The following is a 13,759-nucleotide window of genomic DNA, read 5'->3' as shown; positions in this document are numbered from 1 at the left end:
CCTAACCTAACATGCCCTAACATGTTGATCCAGCGGAAGGCAAAAAAACCCCATGTGGCAAAGAGTAACTCCACCATGGGGAAAAAAATTCCTTCCCGACTCCACATACGGCAATCAGACTAGTTCCCTGGATCAACGCCTTATCAAGGAATCTAGTGTATATACCCTGTAACATTATACTTTTCCAGAAAGGTATCCAGTCCCCTCTTAAATATAATTAATGAATCACTCATTACAACATCATACGGCAGAGAGTTCCATAGTCTCACTGCTCTTACAGTAAAGAATCCGCGTCTGTTATTATGCTTAAACCTTCTTTCCTCCAGACGTAGAGGATGCCCCCTTGTCCCTGTCTCAGGTCTATGATTAAAAAGATCATCAGAAAGGTCTTTCTATGTTCCGCAGGACTGGCGCATAGCAAATGTGGTGCCAATATTCAAAAAGGGCTCAAAAAGTGAACCTGGAAATTATAGGCCAGTAAGTCTAACCTCTACTGTTGGTAAAATATTTGAAGGGTTTCTGAAGGATGTTATTCTGGATTATCTCAATGAGAATAACTGTTTAACTCCATATCAGCATGGGTTTATGAGAAATCGCTCCTGTCAAACCAATCTAATAAGTTTTTATGAAGAGGTAAGCTATAGGCTGGACCACGGTGAGTCATTGGACGTGGTATATCTCGATTTTTCCAAAGCGTTTGATACCGTACCGCACAAGAGGTTGGTACACAAAATGAGAATGCTTGGTCTGGGGGAAAATGTGTGTAAATGGGTTAGTAACTGGCTTAGTGATAGAAAGCAGAGGGTGGTTATAAATGGTATAGTCTCTAACTGGGTCGCTGTGACCAGTGGGGTACCGCAGGGGTCGGTATTGGGACCTGTTCTCTTCAACATATTCATTAATGATCTGGTAGAAGGTTTACACAGTAAAATATTGATATTTGCAGATGATACAAAACTATGTAAAGCAGTTAATACAAGAGAAGATAGTATTCTGCTACAGATGGATCTGGATAAGTTGGAAACTTGGGCTGAAAGGTGGCAGATGAGGTTTAACAATGATAAATGTAAGGTTATACACATGGGAAGAAGGAATCAATATCACCATTACACACTGAACGGGAAACCACTGGGTAAATCTCACATGGAGAAGGACTTGGGGATCCTAGTTAATGATAAACTTACCTGGAGCAGCCAGTGCCAGGCAGCAGCTGCCAAGGCAAACAGGATCATGGGGTGCATTAAAAGAGGTCTGGATACACATGATGAGAGCATTATACTGCCTCTGTACAAATCCCTAGTTAGACCGCACATGGAGTACTGTGTCCAGTTTTGGGCACCGGTGCTCAGGAAGGATATAATGGAACTAGAGAGAGTACAAAGGAGGGCAACAAAATTAATAAAGGGGATGGGAGAACTACAATACCCAGATAGATTAGCGAAATTAGGATTATTTAGTCTAGAAAAAAGACGACTGAGGGGCGATCTAATAACCATGTATAAGTATATAAGGGGACAATACAAATATCTCGCTGAGGATCTGTTTATACCAAGGAAGGTGACGGGCACAAGGGGGCATTCTTTGCGTCTGGAGGAAAGAAGGTTTTTCCACCAACATAGAAGAGGATTCTTTACTGTTAGGGCAGTGAGAATCTGGAATTGTTTGCCTGAGGAGGTGGTGATGGCGAACTCAGTCGAGGGGTTCAAGAGAGGCCTGGATGTCTTCCTGGAGCAGAACAATATTGTATCATACAATTATTAGGTTCTGTAGAAGGACGTAGATCTGGGGATTTATTATGATGGAATATAGGCTGAACTGGATGGACAAATGTCTTTTTTCGGCCTTACTAACTATGTTACTATGTCTTTGTACTGTCCCCTCATATATTTATACATTAAAATAAGATCACCCCTTAGTCTTCGTTTTTCCAAACTAAATAGCCCCAAGTGTAATAACCTATCTTGGTATTGCAGACCCCCCAGTCCTCTAATAACCTTGGTCGCTCTTCTCTGCACCCGCTCCAGTTCAGCTATGTCTTTCTTATACACCGGAGACCAGAACTGTGCACAGTATTCTAAGTGTGGTCGAACTAGTGACTTGTATAGAGGTAAAATTATGTTCTCCTCATGAGCATCTATGCCTCTTTTAATACATCCCATTATTTTATTTGCCTTTGTAGCAGCTGCCTGACACTGGCCACTGAATATGAGTTTGTCATCCACCCATATACCCAGGTCTTTTTCATTGACGGTTTTGCCCAGAGTTTTAGAATTAAGCACATAGTTATACATCTTATTACTTCTACCCAAGTGCATGACCTTACATTTATCCCCATTAAAGCTCATTTGCCATTTATCAGCCCAAGCTTCTAGTTTACATAAATCATCCTGTAATATAAAATTGTCCTCCCCTGTATTGATTACCCTGCAGAGTTTAGTGTCATCTGCAAATATTGAAATTCTACTCTGAATGCCCCCTACAAGGTCATTAATAAATATGTTAAAAAGAAGAGGGCCCAATACTGACCCCTGTGGTACCCCACTGCTAACCGCAACCCAGTCCGAGTGTGCTCCATTAATAACCACCCTTTGTTTCCTATCCCTGAGCCAGCTCTCAACCCACTTACACATATTTTCCCCTATCCCCATTACTCTCATTTTATGTAACAACCTTTTGTGTGGCACCGTATCAAAAGCTTTGGAAAAGTCCATATACACTACGTCCACTGGGTTCCCTTGGTCCAGTCCAGAACTTACCTCTTCATAGAAGCTGATCAAATTAGTCTGACATGAATGGTCCCTAGTAAACCCGTGCTGATACTGGGTCATGAGGTTATTCCTCTTCAGATACTCCAGCATAGCATCCCTTAGAATGCCCTCCAGGATTTTACCCACAGTAGAGGTTAAGCTTACTGGCCTATAATTTCCGAGTTCAGTTTTTGTCCCCTTTTTGAATATTGGCACCACATTTGCTATACACCAGTCCTGTGGTACAGACCCTGTTATTATGGTCTATCAATGACTGTACTTAGTTCCTGCAGTACTCGGGGGTGTATCCCATCCGGGCCCGGAGATTTGTCAATTTTAGTTATTTTTCGACGCCGCTGTACTTCCTGCTGGGTTAAGCAGGTGACATTTAATGGGGAATTTTTATCACTAGTCATATTGGCTGCCATGGGATTTTCTTTTGTAAATACTGATGAAAAATAGTCATTTAGCATATTGGCTTTTTCCTCATCCTCATCCACCATTTCCCCCAGATTATTTTTAAGGGGGCCAACACTGTCATTTTTTAGTTTCTTACTATTTATATAGTTAAAGAATATTTTGGGATTATTTTTACTCTCTCTGGCAATGAGTCTCTCTGTCTCAATCTTTGCTGCCTTGATTTGGTTTTTACAGAATTTATTTAATTTTCTGTATTTATTTAATGCCTCCTCACTACCTACTTCCTTTAATTCTCTAAGTGCTTTCTTTTTGTCCCTTATTGCACCCCTTACAGCTCTATTTAGCCATATTGGTTTCCTCCTATTTCTAGTATGTTTATTCCCATACGGTATATACTGTGCACAGGTCCTATCCAGGATGCTAATAAACGTCTCCCACTTTCTTTGTGTATTTTTGTGTCTCAGGATATCGTCCCAGTTAATTGCACCAAGATCCTCTCTCATCCGTTGGAAATTTGCCCTCCTGAAGTTTAGTGTCCTTGTCACCCCCCTACTACCCATCTTATTAAAGGTTACATGAAAACTTATTATTTTGTGATCACTATTCCCCAAGTGATCCCCAACCCTTATATTTGATATGCGGTCTGGCCTGTTGGTTAATATTAGGTCTAGCAGTGCCCCCCTCCTTGTTGGGTCCTGAACCAGTTGTGAAAGGTAATTGTCTCTCATAGTTGTCAAAAACCGATTACCTTTGCTGGAACTGCAGGTTTCTGTTCCCCAATCTATTTCAGGGTAGTTGAAGTCCCCCATAATAATGACTTCTCCTTGAGTCGCAGCTTCATCTATTTGCTTTACGAGGATATTCTCCATTGCTTCCATTATTTTTGGAGATTTATAACAAAACATTGTACCCATAAATAAATTTTTTATGAAAAAAAACTATAAAAGTACACATAATTGTTATCACTGTGACTGGAATGACCTAACCTATAAAACTGTCCCACTAGCTAACCCCTTTATTGAACACCATTAAAAAATTAAATTAAAAACGAGGTAAAAAACGATGCTTTATCATCATACCTCCGAACATAAAAGTGGAATAAAACACAATCAAAAAGACAAATGTAAATAAAAATGGTAGCACTGAAAATGTAATCTTGTACCGCAAAAAACAAACCACAACCTCCATCAGGCAAAAATTTTAAAATCTATAGCTTTCAGAATAAATCAAAGCAAAAATATATTTTTTCTATAGAATAGTTTTTATTGCGTAAAAGCGTCAAAACATGTAAAAAATATAAATTCAGTATCACTGTAATTCTGCTGACCCAAAGAATAAAGCTGCCTTATCAATTTTGTGATACGCAGAACGGCGTTAAAAAAAACTCCAAAAAACAATTCCTGAATTATTGGCCTTTGTTTATTCTGCATCCCAAAAATCGGAATAGAGAGTGATAAAAAAAAATCATGTGTCCGAAAATGCTACCAAGAAAAACATCAACTTGTCCTTCAAAAAACAAGCTATCACATGACCTTGTCAGCAGACATATGGAAAAATTATCGTTCTGAAAATATGGTGATGCAAAAACTAGCTTTTGAAAAAAAGAGTCTTTTAGTGTGACAGCTGCCAAACATAGAAAAACTATATAATTTCACCGATCCAAAGAATAAAATCGCCTAATCACTGGTAATGCACGAGGAGCAGCGTAAAAAATAAATAAAAGAGATACGGCGTAAAAAATAAATAAAGCCATTTCTTCACCTGCTGTTGATTTTTTCATTCTTCCTCCAAAAGATCACAGTAAGGCCGGGATCACACATGCGAGAAACACGTCCGTACCTCGCATGTGAAAACCAAGCTCTGGCCCCGGCACTTGGGAGCGGAGCGTGCAGCTCCATGTGTTCCTATGCGGCCGCACGCTCCGCTCCACAGTGCCGGCGCCAGAGCTTGGGTTTCACATGCGAGACACGGACGTGTTTCTCGCATGTGTGATCCCGGCCTAAGGCTCAGATCACATTTATCCTGCGCTGTGTGCTGAGCACTTACATCGGTGTGTCTGTGTAAATCTCTGAAATATGTGAATTAGACAGAACCCACGGTGGAAAAAAAATCCCTATAATGAGAACGAGAGAGGCACTATGGATGCTGTCCTATGATCCAGAGGTGTCCATCATTTTATTAGGAGTGCATAAAAGTGCCATCGGCCACAGTTTTGTGCACCTCTGAAAAAAAGGACAGCACTGAACAGAGGCCAGACGGAGCCCAGAGTGACTCTGCTGCCTCATTATAGTGAATGGATCCCTTGGGGATTTCAGCTGAATTACATCACTCAGAGATTTAAAAGGAAACCCTTATATAAGTGCTTAGCATAGAGCACAGAATAAATGTGATCCCAAACGTTATGTAAAATGCTCCCAATAAAGGCTTCAACTCAATTCACAAAAAAGCAAGTGCTCCCTCTGGTCCGTTATTTGTTAACGCAAATATAGGGGGCTTCCATGTTACTGGCAGCACAAAGGCTCTGGAAGAGTGAAAGGCACTACACCACAACGCCCAAAAGAAATTCAGCAAATTCTGTGCTCCCATATCCAAATGCCCCCTCCATTCTGAGCCCCACAGTGTGCATAAACCACAGTTAGGCTATGTTCACACTTTGCGGTTTTTGCTGCGGATCCGCAGCGGTTTTGAAGCTGCGGATCCGCAGCAGTTTTCCATGCAGGGTACAGTACAATGTTACCCTATGGAAAACAAAAACCGCTGTGCCCACATTGCGGAAAATCCCGGAAAAAAACGCGCGGAATTGCAAAAAAAAAAAAAAGAAGGAGCATGTCACTTCTTTCTGCGGATTCCGCAGCGGTTTTCAACATGCACCAATAGGAAAGTGCTGTTGAAAACCCGCAGAGGAATCTGCAGAAGAAACCGCAGGAAAATCCGCAGTGAAAACCGCAGCGGTTTTGCACTGCGGTTTTTCCAAATCCGCAGCGGAAAAATCCACAACAAAATCCGCAAAGTGTGAACAAGGCCTTAGTGTCCACATGTTTGGCATTTCTGTAGCGATGACAGCCTGCCTAATTTACTGGTGCATGAGCTGGGCACAATGTACAGGCATTACAAGGGCAGTTTGCAGTTTTCACTCAGCAACATCTGCAGCTTGTTTCTGGAAAACACCCATAGAGTCAAAATCATCAGTACGCCTGTAGATAAATTCCTAAAGAGGAATAATTTCCAAAATGGGGTCACTTGAAGGGGGGATTCTGCTCTTCTAGAACTTAGGAGCTCTGTATGTGGAGTCCGTAAACTATTATAGAAAATTCTGCGCTCCAGGATATCTTCTTTATAACAGTACTGCATAGCCATATGGCAAGACTCGAGATGGACGCACTGCTATTAGGGCTCCATCCTTCCTGGGTCTCGCCATATGGCTAAGCAGTACTGTACAGCCACATACTGAGTATTTCTAAATTCAGCAGAAATTGTGTGACAAATTTTGGTGCAATTTTTACCCATTTCCCAGTGTGAAAATATGAAACCTGGGGCTAAAACAAAATTTTGGTGGTAAAAATTTAATTATTTTTTCTTCATTGTCCAATGATGTAAAATTCTATGACACACCTGTGGTGTCAATATGATCACTGCACCCCTAGGTGAATTCATTGAGAGGAGTCGTTTATAAAATGGGGTCACTTATGGAGTGTTCTGCTGTTCTGGCACCTCAGGAGCTCTACAAATGGCACGTTCAAACCAGTCCATCAAAATGTAAACTCCAATATGGAACTTCTGAGCTTTGCAATGTGCCTCAAAAGTAGTTATCGACCACATATGGGATATCGGCGTACTCAGAAGAAATTGCACAGCAAATTTTGCGTTCCATTTTCTCCTGCTATCCTTGTGAAAATAAAAAAATTGAGGTTAAAATAACATTTTTGTGGGAAAAGTGTTTTTTTTTTATTTTCACGGTTCTACATTATAAACTTGTCTGAAGCAGCTGGGGGTTCAAGGTGCTCACTACACATCTAGACACATTCCTTGAGGGGTCTAGCTTGAAAAATGGTAACACTTGAGGGTTTTTTCAATGTTTAGGCACATCAGGGGCTCTTCAAATGAGACATGACACCAGCAGACCATTCCATCAAAGTCTGTGTTACAAATGTCACTCATTCTTTTCTGAGCCCTGCCATGAGTCCAAACAGTTTTTTACCCCAAATATGGTGTATCGGCAATACTCAGGAGAAATTGCACAACAAATTGTATGGTGCAATTTCTCCTCTTAGGCCGCGTCACACTGGCATATTGTATCCGATGCGAGAGCATCGGATGCGATATGCTAATGACACTCGGCTCCTGCTCGCAGCAGAGCAGGAGCCGAGTGTCATGCGTCTGTGCTCCGATTCTCTCGCACAGGGAGGATCGGAGCACAGCTGTGGAGGAGGCAGAGAAATTAATTTCTCCATCTCCTCCATTGCTGGGGTCCGCTTATAACGCACATCACTCGGATGATATCCGAGTGATGTGCGCTGTCTCACTCGCACCCATAGGCTTATATGGGTGCGAGTGAGCCAAGAGTTTTCCTCGGACTGAGGAAAACGACCGCCAAAAAGTCGGCTGGTGGGAGTTGGCCCATATCTTAACATTGGCCTGAGTGCAATGCGATTTTTTATCGCATTGCACTCGGCCATTTAAAACGCCAGTGTGATGCCGGCCTTGCCCTTGTGAAAATGCAAAATTTTGGACTAGAAAACATTTTACCCTGAAAATCCAAAATTTGGGGCTAAAATACATTTTATGAGGGAAAATGTGATTTTTTTATTTTCACGCTCAATGTTATAAGCTTTTGTGAAGTACTTGGCAGTTCAATGTGCTCACCACACATCTATATATGTTACCTGAGGGGTGTAGTTTCCAAAATGGTGTCACTTGTGGGGGTTTTCCACTGTTTAGGCACATCAGAGGCTCTCCAAACATTACATGGTATCTGCTAGTGATTCCAGCAAATTTTGCATTCAAAAAGACAAAAGGCGCTCCTTCCCTTCCAAGCCCTGCTGTGTGCCCAGACAGTAGTTTTCTCTGACATATGGGATATCGGCGTGCTCAGGAGAAATTGCAAAACAAATTGTATGGTACAATATCTTCTGCTACCCTTGTGAAAATGCTAAATTTTGGACTACAAAACACTTTTGCTGGGAAAATGTGATTCTTTTATTTTCACGTCTCAATGTTATAAACTTCTGTAAAACACCCGGGGAGTTCATCACACATCTAGCTAAATTCCCCCTTGAGGTCTACTTTCCAAAATGATGTCTCTTGTTGGCAGTTTCCACTGTTTAGGCACATCAGGGTCTCTCTAAAAGCAACATGATGTCCGCTATTCATTCCAGTAAATTTTGGATTCAAAAAGTCAAACGGTGCTCCTTCCCTTCCAAACCATGCCATGTGCCTAAATAGTGGTTTTCCTCCACAGATGGGATATCCATATGTTTCAGGAGAAATTGCAAAACACATTTTGAGGTCCATTTTTTCCTGTTACCCTTGTAAAAATAAAAAAAATTTGGGTGTAAAGTAAAATTTTGGGGAAAAAAGGTTAAATGTTAATTTTTTCCTTCCACATTCCAAAAATTCCTGTGAAGCTCCTGAAGGGTTAAACTTCTTGAATGTGGTTTTGAGGGGTGCAGTTTTTAGAATAGTGTCACTTTTAGGTATTTTGTGTCATATAGGTTCCTCAAAGTCACTTCAAATGTGATGAGGTCCCTAAAAATACGATTTTGTAAATTTTGTTGGAAAAATGAGAAATCGCTGGTCAACCTTTAACCCTTATAACTTCCTAACAAAAAAAATATGTTTCAAAATTTGTGCTGATGTAATGATGACATGTATTTATTAACTATTCTCTGTGATATAACTCTCTGATTTAAGGGCATAAAAAATAAAATTTTGAAAATTGCTAAATTTCCATTATTTCACAAATAATCAAAAGTCATTTCAAATAACTTTTACCATTATCATGAAGTACAATATGTCATGAAAAAAACATTTTCAGAATCAGCGAGATCCGTTGACGCGTTCCAGAGTTATTACTTCATAAAGTGACAGTGGTCAGAATTGTAAAGATTGGCTTAGTCATTAATGTGCAAACAGCCTTAGGATGTAAAGGGTTTAAGCAGGGGCTTCAGCTTTACACTGAATATTAAGAGAATTAGGAAGAGAAGCAAACCGCATATGAGCGATCACATGATGACTACTCAAACCATATATAAACCATGTATAGGAGGGGTTGCCAAGCCAAATATTTGTAGGATTGCGTATGACTTTCATAAAGGCCAACTTTATTTAGGGAATGCCTGCATTTACTATGCATACTTCCCAACTTTTGAGGAACAGAAAGGGGGACATATCATGTGGCACGCGAAGCTGCAAATTTTGACCGCACCCCTAGCTACACCCACTTTCCATTTCTTCTACCCTGTCAGGAAGAAATGTTAGTAGGGCAGCAGCAGTGAGGGACAATCAGCAGATGCCCGAGACTGCAAGGTATTGATCCAAATACGGATCTGTCCCACTGTATCCAGGATGGTTGGGACTAGGGATGAGCAGATGGATTCATAGAACTTCAGTCCAACGTTCAGGCCAGTGGTACATGGCAGCTGGATGGGAGGCCCTCGAATCGCTTACCTTCTGGTGTATCCAGGGTGTGTCTTTTGAACAGCCAGGGCTGGCGTGATGTCATCTGTGCTTCTTGATCATCTCCAGTTGGGACCTGTGAATTTATTTTTGTTCATTTATTCATAGTCATACTAGCCAGAACTTCCTAATTTTATGTAAGTTTCACTCTATGACATCTGGCTTTTTGTTGTCTGTAAAGCCATGTTCACACGTTGCATAAATAATGCACCTTCTGATTTTTGTAGGTGTCCGCACCAAATTCCGCAATTACAATCTTGTCTGATTACTGCATTTTTTTATGCCTTTTCCCCCTTATTTAATGCATTTTTGGGGCAGATGTGAAGCCTCATTTTTAAGTGTTTTTTTTTATTAAAAAAAGCATTAAAAACACGGTTAGCATCAAGAATGCATCAAATAAGGTGAAAAATGCATAAAAGAAGTGCAGCAAACACACAATAATCAAAGAATATTGTTATTGAGTTGTGTAGTGCGGACACCTACAGAAAATGTGCAGAAAAAAACCAGTAGAAAAAATGCAGTATTCACGCTGTCCTCAGTGTTATAACATTTTTTATGGTTTAAATAGAGAAAAAAAATAAATCACATTATTTTAAATGCCATTTACTGATCACTATAAATAATCTGGTCGCTGTGTTGTGCGGGTCGTTACAATTACACGTACACCAAATATGTTTGTTATTTGCTAATTTGTTATATTTTAAAAAAGCTAATTTAAAATGACATTATGGTAATTGTTTTACCTTTTTTCCCCTATAAAATACAGTGACATAGAAAAACACTGCTTTGTACAATGTATCTCTATGTACCAGTATAATCGGTCTGTGGGTTCAGAGTCTGCATTGCAGCTTCAAGTATACAAAATCCTCCCATTTTTGTGAATGCAGAGTGAGGCTCACAGCTTTTACTGCTGCTTGCAATGATAGAGGTTGAGGGTTTGTTTCCTAGGGAGACTCACAAAAAAAGAGAAAATTACATTTTTTTTATTGTTTTTCATTATTTTTTAGTAGTTTTACAGGAACAAAAAAATCTAACATTTCTTCACCTCTAGATTACAGGGACATAGAGATATACTGCATGTAGCAATGTATTTCTATTTACCAGTATAATTGGCTCATTGTTTTAGCTGCTGCCTGCAAAGATAGAGGTTATGGATTTGATTCCAGGGGAGACCAGATCACATTAGAAGATGACATATGTTAGTTGAATTAATGTAAGTGTGTGCAGGGCAGAGATGCAGCCCTGTCCTCAAGGAGGCGCTATGGAATGATAAAGAGAAAGATGCCAAGAGAGATGACATCACATGGAGAGAAAAGTGAGTATTAGAAGTCAGGACAAAGCCCTGACCTCTCAAATTGGGACAGTCCTGCTGAATCTGAGAGCTATGACTATGCTTAGAGCTAGCTCTTCTTCATAGTGCTTGTCCTAGCAGGCCAAATTAAACAACAGTCCAACACAGGTCTATGGTATAGGTGCTAAACCGGAACAACCCAGTGAGATCAAATGGTTTCCAGTTGTATGTGCAGTCATGGATCATTTCATTGCATTAACTCAAGACAAGACTTACAACTTGGCTACAGATTAACAACGCACACAAAACTCTTCCTTCTATATCAGCAGCATGCTTGTCCTGAGGACCTGCAGGTCTAGTTCTGTGACTATACTTGCTTCACAAAACAGCATATACAGGTCCTTCTCAAAAAATTAGCATATAGTGTTAAATTTCATTATTTACCATAATGTAATGATTACAATTAAACTTTCATATACTATAGATTCATTATCCACCAACTGAAATTTGTCAGGTCTTTTATTGTTTTAATACTGATGATTTTGGCATACAACTCCTGATAACCCAAAAAACCTGTCTCAATAAATTAGCATATTTCACCCGACCAATCAAATAAAAGTGTTTTTTAATACCAAACAAAAAAACCATCAAATAATAATGTTCAGTTATGCACTCAATACTTGGTCGGGAATCCTTTTGCAGAAATGACTGCTTCAATGCGGCGTGGCATGGAGGCAATCAGCCTGTGACACTGCTGAGATGTTATGGAGGCCCAGGATGCTTCAATAGCGGCCTTAAGCTCATCCAGAGTGTTGGGTCTTGCGTCTCTCAACTTTCTCTTCACAATATCCCACAGATTCTCTATGGGGTTCAGGTCAGGAGAGTTGGCAGGCCAATTGAGCACAGTAATACCATGGTCAGTAAACCATTTACCAGTGGTTTTGGCACTGTGAGCAGGTGCCAGGTCGTGCTGAAAAATGAAATCTTCATCTCCATAAAGCATTTCAGCCGATGGAAGCATGAAGTGCTCCAAAATCTCCTGATAGCTAGCTGCATTGACCCTGCCCTTGATGAAACACAGTGGACCAACACCAGCAGCTGACATGGCACCCCACACCATCACTGACTGTGGGTACTTGACACTGGACTTCAGGCATTTTGGCATTTCCTTCTCCCCAGTCTTCCTCCAGACTCTGGCACCTTGATTTCCGAATGACATGCAAAATTTGCTTTCATCAGAAAAAAGTACTTGGAACCACTTAGCAACAGTCCAGTGCTGCTTCTCTGTAGCCCAGGTCAGGCGCTTCTGCCGCTGTTTATGGTTCAAAAGTGGCTTTACCTGGGGAATGCGGCACCTGTAGCCCATTTCCTGCACACGCCTGTGCACGGTGGCTCTGGATGTTTCCACACCAGACTCAGTCCACTGCTTCCTCAGGTTCCGGTCACCTCTTCTCGTTGTACAGCGTTTTCTGCCACATTGTTTCCTTCCAACAGACTTACCATTGAGGTGCCTTGATACAGCACTCTGGGAACAGCCTATTTGTTGAGAAATTTCTTTCTGGGTCTTACCCTCTTGCTTGAGGGTGTCAATGATGGCCTTCTTGACATCTGTCAGGTCGCTAGTCTTACCCATGATGGGGGTTTTGAGTAATGAACCAGGCAGGGAGTTTTTAAAAGCCTCAGGTATCTTTGGCATGTGTTTAGAGTTAATTAGTTGATTCAGAAGATTAGGGTAATAGGTCATTTAGAGAACCTTTTCTTGATATGCTAATTTATTGAGACAGGTTTTTTGGGTTATCAGGAGTTGTATGCCAAAATCATCAGTATTAAAACAATAAAAGACCTGACAAATTTCAGTTGGTGGATAATGAATCTATAGTATATGAAAGTTTAATTGTAATCATTACATTATGGTAAATAATGAAATTTAACACTATATGCTAATTTTTTGAGAAGGACCTGTATTGTCTGGCGCTACATTCCTTTTGCACTTGTGACCTATGACCTGGGCACCCACCGCTCACTAAGTAACAGAACACCCACAATAAATATGAGTACACATAACATTCACCACCCGTAAAAAAACACTTTTTAAATGGAATAACTATCAATTGCATTATGAAACAATATAATTGTCATACTGGCCCACTATACCCAGAAGACCACCATTAAAGGCAAAGTACTCTTGCTGGACAGTTTCTTAAATGGAGTTGGTAATTTCTGAAGAAAGTAATTTTGTCTTTATTTTGCATGTACATTTTGTGGTTCTTACACAGCTCTTGTCAACCAGCCCCTTACAAGACTTAAAGGGATATTGCAGAAAAAAACATTTGTCAACTATTTACTAGATCAGAGGTGTCAAACTGCATTCCTCAAGGGCCGCCAACAGGTCATGTTTTCAGGATTTCCTTAGCATTCCACAAGGTGCTGGAATCATTCTGTGCAGGTGATTAAATTATCACCTGTGCAATACAAGGAAATCCTGAAAACATGACCTGTTGGCGGCCCTCGAGGAATGCAGTTTGACACCTCTGTACTAGATGACACCCCTAAAGCGAAGATACCATCCCCCAGCACCGATCATGTATGCTCAATTAATCTACCATTAAGCAGATGCATAGTGATG

The 13,759-nt window shown here is 40.5% G+C and overlaps 1 protein-coding gene across 2 annotated transcripts in view; it reads right to left on the bottom strand.

The window, feature by feature from the left end:
- Window positions 1–13,759, bottom strand: part of LOC143767958 (neurturin-like) — a 428,017-nt gene that overhangs the window by 226,946 nt on the left and 187,312 nt on the right. Inside the window, exon 2 of one of the 2 annotated variants that reach the window (XM_077256565.1) lies at window positions 9,834–9,918. The exons of the other annotated variant lie outside the window; for it this stretch is intronic. The gene's annotated coding sequence lies outside the window, so the exon portion shown is untranslated. The remainder of the gene's footprint in view (window positions 1–9,833; window positions 9,919–13,759) is intronic. 2 annotated transcript variants of the gene reach the window in all.

Source organism: Ranitomeya variabilis, chromosome 1 (genome assembly GCF_051348905.1).
Source record: "Ranitomeya variabilis isolate aRanVar5 chromosome 1, aRanVar5.hap1, whole genome shotgun sequence".
Classification (NCBI taxonomy): domain Eukaryota; kingdom Metazoa; phylum Chordata; class Amphibia; order Anura; family Dendrobatidae; genus Ranitomeya; species Ranitomeya variabilis.
The sequence above is the reverse complement of the archived record's forward strand: the minus strand, read 5'-3'. Positions and strand labels throughout refer to the sequence as shown.